Source organism: Penaeus vannamei, chromosome 7 (genome assembly GCF_042767895.1).
Source record: "Penaeus vannamei isolate JL-2024 chromosome 7, ASM4276789v1, whole genome shotgun sequence".
Classification (NCBI taxonomy): domain Eukaryota; kingdom Metazoa; phylum Arthropoda; class Malacostraca; order Decapoda; family Penaeidae; genus Penaeus; species Penaeus vannamei.
In genome coordinates, this window is record NC_091555.1 from 9714819 (window position 1) to 9724970 (window position 10152).

Here is a 10152-nt window from a genome sequence, read left to right on the forward strand (position 1 = left end):
GTGTGTGTGTGTGTGTGTGTGTGTATATATATATACATATATATATATATATATATATATATATATATATATATATATATATATATATATACATATAAATGATATAGATAACTAAATATATTCCCCAGCAACCGAGCATCTCCTTTGTCCTTCTAACTCCTTCAAACTCACATCTATCATTTTTTCGTCATCATCCCAAGGGTCATAGGAGGTCATAGATCTTCCGAAGGAGCATTATGTACTCGCATTCAGGGAGAGAGGAAGAAGGAGAGGGAAGGAGAGGGAATGGGGGAGGGAGCGAGGGAAGAGGAGAGAGGGAGAGGGAGGGAAGGAGATGGAGGGAAGGAATGGGGGAGGGAGAGGGAGAGAGAGAGAGAGAGAGAGAGAGAGAGAGAGAGAGAGAGAGAGAGAGAGAAAGAGAGAGAGAGAGAGAGAGAGAGAGAGAGAGAGACAGACAGACAGACAGACTGACAGACAGAGAGCAGGAATTCGAGCGATAGAAAGAGAAGAAAAGAAAGAAAACGGGAAAAAATGAAAAATAAAAAGAGAAAATAGAAATAAAGAGAGAAAGATCGAGAAAAATATAACACGCTATAATTTATACTTCTTTTAAGTATCAGCGATCTCGATCCGGCAGTCTGATGAGGGTCCATTACCAGCCGATGGTCGTCATCTGTCTCCCCCCACCCCCACCCCCCCCTTCCAGCTACCATCCTTCCTCCTTCTCCTCCTCCTCTGCTTTCCCTCCTCCGTTTTACCCTTCCTCCTCCGTCTCCTCCTTTTCCTCCTTCTTCTTCTTCTTTTCCTCCTCCTCTGCCTTCCTTTCTCCGTTTTGCCCTTCTTCCCCGTCCTTCTTTTCTTCCTCCTCTGCCTTCCTTCCTCCTCCTCCTCCTTCTTTTCCTCCTCTGTCTTCCTTCCTCCGTTTTGCCCCTCCTCCTCATTCTCCGCTTCCTCTCCTCTTTCACCTTTCTTCCGTCTCCTTCGCTTCCCTCCCTTTCACCTTCCTCCTCCTCCTCCTTTCCTCATTTTCCTCCTCCTGCTTTTATTTCCCTCATCGTTAATTGTTCTTCCCTCTTCGTTATCCCTTTAACCTCATCCCTCCTTCATCTCCACTTTCTCCCTCTCTTGCCTCTCCTCTTTATCGCGCTCTTCTTCATCCTCCTTCCTCAATCCTACCTTTTCTTCTTTCTCTCTCCCTTCCTCTTCCCCCTTCTCTTTATATCCTCCTGTCCCTGTTCCTCCCTTTCCTTTCCTGCACCTTTAACCCTTCCTCCTCCTTTCCCTCCTTCCTTCCCTCCTCTCTCTTCTCGCTACAGCATATATTTCCTACCTTACTTTTATTATCATTATCATTCGTACAATGTTTTCTCTGACAGCGTCTCAATAAAGATGCGTTTTTTTATTATTTTCTATTTTTTTTATTTACTTTATTTATTTATTTATTTTTTTAGCTCATACTAGTATAGCTTTTATCGGAAAATGCGTAGGTAGTTTTATAGTTTTTTTTCTATCTTCCTCGTGCAGGTAGATACTATGAGAACTATAATCATATTAACAAAAAAACGCTGGTAATTTTCCCTGGATTTTATTTTTTTCGAAATATCTATTCCGGAAAAGTACTCGGCATTCACGAGCGCCTCGAAATATAAATCCGAAAAGGTAGTGGGCGGTAATGATCATTCAAAAATATTTATTCCACTATGATATTACACTTCAATGGTCGCTTTCGAAAGATGTCAGTTTCAGAAAGGCAGTACGGTATGATAAAAGATTTCCCTGTTTTCTCTCTATTTCTTTCCCTTATTTGTTTCTACCCATTTTTCATACCCCGAGACGATCTTTATTTCCGTGTTGTACCGACGAGATCACGAGGTTTTTCAACGCGCTCCAGAACGCACTTTTTCCCTTATTTTTTCAGCTTACTTTCTTCCATCCTTTTCCAGAAAAGTTTTTGTTCTCTTTCTAAACGTTTCCAACTCCAATACCATCAGATCTTACCAGCGAAAGAGCCGCGAAACCGGAATACGAGCCTGGTATATCTCCGCCATTTCCATTTCGAGAATGTCAATGTTTACATCTCGGGTAACGCATGTTCGGCGGTTGGGGGTCTGTGCTGGCGCTCATGTCGGGGGAAAAATTGGTTTTATCTCCTCTCGTCGTGGGGAAGGGGTGGTTTTAGCCGTGTAGGGGAGAGGGGGAGGGAAGGGTATGTGAGTGAGTGAGGGGAAGGGTGGGGTATGTGAGTGAGGGGAAGGGAGGGGTATGTGAGTGAGTGAGGGGGAGGGTGGGGTATGTGAGTGAGTGAGGGGAAGGGTGGGGTATGTGAGTGAGTGAGGGGACGGGACGGGTATGTGGGTGAGTGAGGGGAAGGGAGGGGTATGTGAGTGAGTGAGAAGGGAAGGGAGGGAGTATGTGAGTGAAGTGAGGGGAAGGGAGGGGTATGTGAGTGAGTGAGGGGACGGGACGGGTATGTGAGTGATGAGGGGAAGGGAGGGGTATGTGAGTGAGGGGAAGGGAGGGGTATGTGAGTGTGAGAGGAAGGGAGGGGTATGTGAGTGAGTGAGGGGAAGGGAGGGAGTATGTGAGTGAGTGAAGGGAAGGGAGAGGTATGTGAGTGAGTGAGGGGAAGGGAGGTATGGGAGGTAGTAAGGGGAAGGGGAGGGGTATGTGGGTGAGTGAGGGAAGGGAGGGGGTATGTGAGTGAGTGAGGGGAAGGAGGGGTATGTGAGTGAGTGAGGGGAAAGGGAGGGGTATGTGAGTGAGTGAGGGGAAGGGAGGGTATGTGAGTGGAGTGAGGGAAGGGAGAGGTATGTGGTGAGTGAGGGAAGGGAGGGGTATGTGAGTGAGTGAGGTGGAAGGGAGGGGTATGTGAGTGAGTGAGGGGAAGGGAGGGCAGGAGTGAGTGAGGGGGAAGGAGGGGTATGGAGTGAGTGAGGGGAAGGGAGGGGTATGTGAGTGAGTGAGGGAAGGAGGGGTATGTGAGTGAGTGAGGGGAAGGGAGGGGTATGTGAGTAGAGTGAGGGGAAGGGAGGGGTATGTGGAGTGAGTGAGGGAAGGGAGGGGTATGTGAGTGAGTGAGGGGAAGGGAGGGGTATGTGAGTGAGTGAGGGGAAGGGAGGGGTATTTGGGTAAGTGGGGAGATGAGGAGTGTGGGATGTAGGTGGGTGGGGGAAAAGTAAGGAGTAGGGTGATTAGGTGAACAGATGAGAAGGGGAGGGAGGGGTATATGGGCAAACGGGAGAGTTGAGGGAAAATGTTATGTAAGTGGATAAGGTGAGGGAGGGAGAGAGAATAAGGAAGAGAGAGAGAGAGAGAGAGGGAGGAGAGGAATGGGGGAGGGAGAGGGAGAGAGAGAGAGAGAATGTGGGATTTTTAAAATGGATTTCTATTTTCAGTAGGGGGTTATTTAGTTATAAGGGAGGGAGGAGGGGGTGTTTGAGGACGCCTGTAAATGAAATTGGAGGATAATTAGGATTAAAAAGTGACGGTAAGAATGTGCAATTGAAAAGAAGCTGGCCCATAAAGAAGAACAACAATAGAAATAATAATTCGAAATAAAATGCCGAGATTGAAGGCAGAGTAACGATCATACCCCCTCTTAACCTCTCCCCCCCACCACTAACTCCCTCTCAACCCCGTCAACCAACTCCTCTCCCCCTCCTACCCCGCCACCCAACCCTTCCTACTTACCCAACCCTTGACCCCCAACCCCCCACCCCACCCCTGCACACCAACCCTCCTACTTACCCAACCCCCCCCAACCCCACCTCACCCCTACCTGCCACTACACACCCTCCTACTTACCTAACCCTTGACCCCCACCCCCATCCCTCCACCTCACCCCCACCCTGTCACCCAACCCCTGCTGCCTACTTACCCAACCCTTGACCCCCAACCCCACCCACAACTGTCCTGTGCAACAACCCTCCTACTTAACCAACCCCCAACCCCACACCTCACCCCTACCTCCGCACAACACACCCTCCACTACTTACACTAACCCTTGACCCCACCCCCATCCCCACGTCACCCTCACCCAGTCACCCAACCCCTCCTACGTACCCAACCCTTAACCCCCATCCCCCAACCCCACCCCACCCCTTTACAACACATCCTCCTACTTACCCAACCTACCCCTGCACAACACACCCCGGCGCGCAGAGAAGTGGCACCCGACGCTGGCACCATCACCGGGGCCAAATTACTAACCATCCATCAGGACTCAGTGCCGTCAGTGCCACGCCCCCTCCCTGGGCCAGACACATCTCCGAGACGCCCACGAAAAGCCCGCGAGACGCCCACAACGATCTCCTAGGCACAGAGGGAGGGAGAGAGATGGAGGGATGAATATGCTTGGGTAAGGACAAGGAGGATTGGGGTTTGGGGGAAGTAGAAAGGGAAGGGGAGGGGAGGGAATGGGGTTTAAGGGCAAGGGAGGGGGTAAAGGGACAAGGGGGGGTGGGAAGGGGAGGGGAAAGGAAGGAAGGGAAGTGAGGAAGATAAGGGGGTTGGGGGAAGGGACAAGGAGAGAGAGAAAGGGAAAGGAAAGGGAAGGGTGGGAAGAGAAGGGAAGGAGGAGAGGCGAAGGGGCAAGGGAGGGAGAGGAAGTGGAGGGAAAGTGAAGGGAAGGGAGAAAGGGAAGTGGAGGGAGAGGAAGGGAAAGGGAAGGGAGAGAGAGGAAAGAAAGGGAAGAGGAGGAGGAGAGCCGAGCGCATATCCTTAAAAGACCTGGGATGGGGTGGGGGAGAAAAGAAGTAGAGGGAAAGAGAAAAGAGGAAGAAGAACAGGGGGAGAAGAGGGAGGTGGGAGTCTGGCAGTAATATCCGGGGGAGGAAGAGAAGTCAAAGGAACACCCGACGCGAGATACAACACAAGCAATAACGACGAGATGCAAACAGCAACAACAATTACAACATCAACAACTACAACTACTACTACCACTACAACTACAACTTGAACAAAATCAACAACTACAACATCAACAACTACAACTACTACTACCACTACAACTACAACTTGAACAAAATCAACAACTGCAACATCAACAACTACAACTTGAACATTATCAACAACAACAGCAACAACCAAACGAACAACAAACTACAATAATAACTACAACTGTAACAACAACAACTACAACTACTACCACCACTACAACAATAACATTAACAACTACAACTACTACCACCACTACAACAACTACAACTGTAACACCATCAACAACAACAACAACAACAACCAAACGGAAAAGAGATCCAGAAATGCACTTCGACCACACACACAAAAAAAGAAAAAAATAAAAAAAATCACCCCTACCGCACACAAAAAAAGAAAAAGAAGAAAAGAAGTAAAAATAGAATTCTCACACAAAAAGAAAGAAAGAAAAAAAGAAAAAAAAAGAAGAAAAAATCTCCCCAAATCAAGATATAGACGTTCGAAAAAAGAGAGAGAGAGACGCGAGAGAGAGAGAGAGAGAGAGAGAGAGAGAGAGAGAGAGAGAGACAGAGACAGAGGACGAAAATGGCGTTGATGAAAGTGAGGGGAATCAGCAGCAGAGGCGACGAGGCGGGAGGATGAGGTCGCTAATCTGTCTTGGGAGAGGAAAGGACTCCTTCCAGAAGATTCTTAGAGGCTGGGGTGGGGGTTGAGGGGGTGGGTGGGTGGGGGGAGGGGGAGGGAGACAGAAGATTCTTAGAGGCTGGGGATGGTGGGGGGAAGGAAGGGACTCCTTCCAGAAGATTCTTAGAGGCTGGGGGTGGGTGGGGGGAGGGGGCTAAGAGGAGGTAGAGGCTAGGGGGTAAGGATGGGTTGGTGGTAGGGGGAAGGGGGAGGGGAGGAAGAGACTCCTTCCAGAAGATTCTTAGAGGCTGGGGGTGGGTGGGTGGGGTGGGTGGGGGGAGGAAGGGACTCCTTCAGAGAAGATTCTTAGGAGGCTGGGGGTTGAGGGGGCTGGGGTGGGGTAGTGGGGAGGGGGTGAGAGGCTGTTAGGGGGTAAGGGAGGGAGGGCTATTGTGCAGTAGAGGAGGGAGGCGAGGCGAATTTTTACAGGAGGCTGGGGGAGGGGGAGGGGGGGGTGGGTAAAGTAGGGGTAAGGATGGGAGGGTTGGTGGTAGGGGGGTGGGGAGGTGGGATAGGGTGGGAGGGGTATATTCTCTTCTCTTCGTCCTCTCTTTGTCTTCTTTCTCTTATTCCTTTGTTTCTCTTTAGTTGATTTACCTAAACGTTCTATTTTGTTGTCTTATTTCTCTCTTTATTTCTCTTCTTCATCTTCCTCATCTTCCATTCACCTTCTTCCTTTCTTTCTTCATTATTTCTTCTCGCGATATTTGCTTTATTGGTATTTTCTTCCTTTTCCTGTTTTCTTTTTCTCTTTCTTTTTCGTCTCTCTTTCATCTCTATCCCTTCCCACTCCTTTCTCATTTACTTCTCTCCTCATCTTTATCCCGTCCACTTCATCTCTCTCTCTTCTTCATCCATATCCTCTTTATTCTTTCTCCTTCCTCCTGCTTTATCTTTCCTTCTTCCTTCCCCTCGTTCTTTCATCTCCTTCTTTCTTTCACTCTTCTCGACGTTTCCTCTCCTCCTCCTCCTTCTCCCTCTTTTTCTTAATCTCTCGCGTCCCTTTTCTCACTGCCTCCTCCTCCTCTTCCTCCTTCCCCTTCTCCATTTCACCTTTCTCCTTCTCCTTCTTCCCTCCATCTCCTCCACTTCCTCTACCTAATCCTCTTCTTCCTCCTCCTCCTCCTCTTCCTTCCCCTTCGATCACCCCTTTCCCTTTAATCCCCCTTCCACCTCCATCATCCACCCTCACCACTTCCTCCTACCTCCATCCTCCACTTAAAACCTCCATCCTCCACTCTCTTCACTCTCCCCCTCCTTCTCCTCTCTTCCTTCCCCTTCCACCTCCATCCTCCTCCTCCTTCCACCCCCTCCATCCTCCACCCCCTCTATCCCTCCTCCCTCCCTTCCTTCCCCCCTCCCCTCCCCATCCTCCACCTCTTCCCTTCCCCTCTCCCACCCCTTCTTCCTTCCCCACTCCCCCTCCACCCACCCCCTTCATCCACCTCCATCCCCCTTCCACCTCCATCCCCTACTCCTCCTCTCCTTCCTTCTCTTTCGCCCCTCCCCCTCCCCCTCCAGCCCCCTCCATCCTCCATCCCCTCCCCTCCCCCTCCATCTCCACCCCCTTCCACCTCATCCTCCTTCCATCCTCCCCTTCCTTTCCCTTTCCTCCCCCCCACTCCACCTCTTCCATCTCCCCTTCCTTCCCACCCCATCTCCATCTCCCCCTCCTCACCTCTCCACCCTCCATCCTCCCACCCACCCCCCTCCCCATCCCCCTTCCTCACCTCCATCCTCGCCCCAGTGTGGAAGTGAGACATCCGATGGCGAGGAGGCAACACTCGCTCCACGAGTGTGCCAATCCTGGAACGGATAGCGCGAGGTGTCTGCGGGAGGGAATTAATTGGTGTTGGGTTCCTTTTTAGTCTACTTTCATTGGAGGGGGGGGGAGGGGGAGGGGGAGGGGGTAGAAGAGGGGGAGGGGGAGGTCAGGTGGGTGTGGGATGTGTGAAGAGGGGGATGTGGAGGGGAAGGGGGGGAGGGGAGATGGGTGAAGGGAGGAGTGGGGAGGGGGACGGGGATGGGTGGAAGAGGGGGAGTGGGGGAGGGGGAGAAGAGGAAGGAGGGATCTGAGAGGGAAGGAAGGAGGGAAGAGGAGGGAGGGTGGTGGAGGGGGAAGGGAGGAAAGGGGCAAGTGGGGCTGCAGGGGAAGGTGGAGGATGGCAGGGGAGTTGGGGGGGAGGGGGAGGGACGGATTAGGGGAGGGGGCGGGAGAGGGAGGGGAGGAAGAGGAGGGAAGGTGGAGGGGGAAGAGGAGGGGAGGGGGAGCGGGGAGGGGGAGGGTGAAGAAGAGAGGGGAGGTGGAGGGGGAAGGGAGGGGGAGGTGGAGCGGGAAGGGGAGGGGTGGAAGAGGGAGAGGGAGAAGGAAAGGGAGACGGAGGTGGAAAGAGAGGAAGAGAGAGAAATAGTGATAGATCAATCGATCGATATATAGATAAATAGATAGGAAATGAATATTTCTTTATATGTACACACACCTACACACACACACACACACACACACACACACACACTCACAAAAATACTAGACAAAAACAGACAAGCAATCAAACAGTCATAAACCCCAAACAAACACCCAACCACATAGACAGACAAACACAGCCAAAATAATCACGCCACACGACCCCCCATATACCCATAAAAAAGACACTAAAATAAGACAAAGCAAAAAAAAAAAAAAAGAAAAAAACAATAATAATAATAAAAAATAAATGAATAAAACACACAAAAAACATCGCTTATGGCAACAGAACACGCACAAAATTCACCCCCATAAAACCTGATATATTTCTACTCAATGCAAACCTGCTACACTACATCATGAACTACACCCACATGGGGGGGGGGGGAAATAAAGGGGAGGGGGGGGAGGGGGAAGGGGGAGAAAGAGGGGAGATAGGGAGACAGATATTCGAAACCGGAAATTTGAAATGTAATTCTAACTTTACAATAGATATTAATTCCCCCCCCCCTCTTCATTTTACTATTTTTTTTTTTTTTTGCACATATATATATATTTTTTTTATGAAATGATATTCAAATGGCTTGTATTTGGAACGGTCTATCGACTCTATCGTTATGGGAGCAGAGTGGATAATGGATCATCTATTTTTATTTTTTCTTGACGGGAAAAAAAGTGAGAGAGAGAGAGAGAGAAGAATGGCGAGAGAGAGGGAAAGGTGAGGGGAAAGGAGGGGGGGGGAAAGGGAGAGGGAGAGGGGGAGGGGGAGGGGAAAGGGGAGGGAGAGGGGGAGGGAGGGGAGGGTGAGGAGGGGAATGGGAGGAGGAGAAGAAGAGAGAGAGAGAGAGGGAGAGAAAGGGGGGCAGATAGATGAGGGAAGAGAGACACAGGAAGACACAGACAGACAAAGAGACAGATAGAGAAAGAGAAAAACTAAGAAACAGACAGATATGGATAGACAAAGACGGAAAGAGACGTAGGAGAGAGAGTCAGGCAGATAGACAGACATATAGATGTAAAGAGAAGAGTGACAAGGAGTGAGACAGACAGACAAAAGAGAGATGGGTACTGGGGAAAGAGAGAGAGAGAGAGAGAGAGAGAGGGTAGAGAGAGAGAGAGAGAGAGAGAGAGAGAGAGAGAGAGAGAGAGAGGAGGGAGGAGGAAAGGGAGGGAGAAAGGGGGAGGGAGAGGAGGGAGGGAGGAGAGCAGCAGACGGGAGAGCAAGAGAGAGAGAGAGAGAGAGAGAGAGAGAGAGAGAGAGAGAGAGAGAGAGAGAGAGAGAGAGAGAGAGAGGAGGAGGGAGGGAGGGAAGGAGAGCGAAAGCGAGCGAGCGAGAGAGAGAGAGAGAGAGAGAGAGAGAGAGAGAGAGAGAGAGAGAGAGAGAGAGAGAGAGAGAGAGAGAGAGAGAGAGAGGAGAGAAGCGAAAGCGAGCGAGCGAGCAAGCGAGAAGAGAGAAATATATATATATATATATATATATATATATATATATATATATATGAGAGAGAGAGAGAGAGTAAGAGAGAGAGAGAGAGAGTAAGAGAGAGAGAGAGAGAGAGAGAAAGATAGATAGATAGATAGAGAGAGAGAGAGTGAGAGCTAGAGATAGATAGATAGATAGATAAATAGATAGAAAGACAGAGTGAGAAAGAGACAACACCAGCCCGAGTGTGTGCTACATACACACCAGCTCACACAGATACATCCCTTTGTATCTCCAGTAGTTCTTGGCTCCTGACGGAATGCACAAGTCTGCCTGTGCAATCCTCTTAAATATTCCTTATGAAGTAGGCCGACTCCTCGCTTCTCTCTCTTACGGTGTGGAAGGAAAGTAGCCAAATAGTCAAAATAATTAAGGAACCAGAATAACTTAGTAGTTAAAGAGAGGGATAGCTTAGAAGCTCTAAAAAGGTGAAAAAATCAAAGTAGCCAGCTATTCAAGTAGCCAAAATAGCCAGGAAACAAACAAACCCCAGTCAGGCAACTAGCCAAAGTAGTAAAAAAACAGCAAGCCATTCGAGTAGCCAAAATAGCCAAGAAACCCACTAACCCCAGCCAGTCAAGTAGCC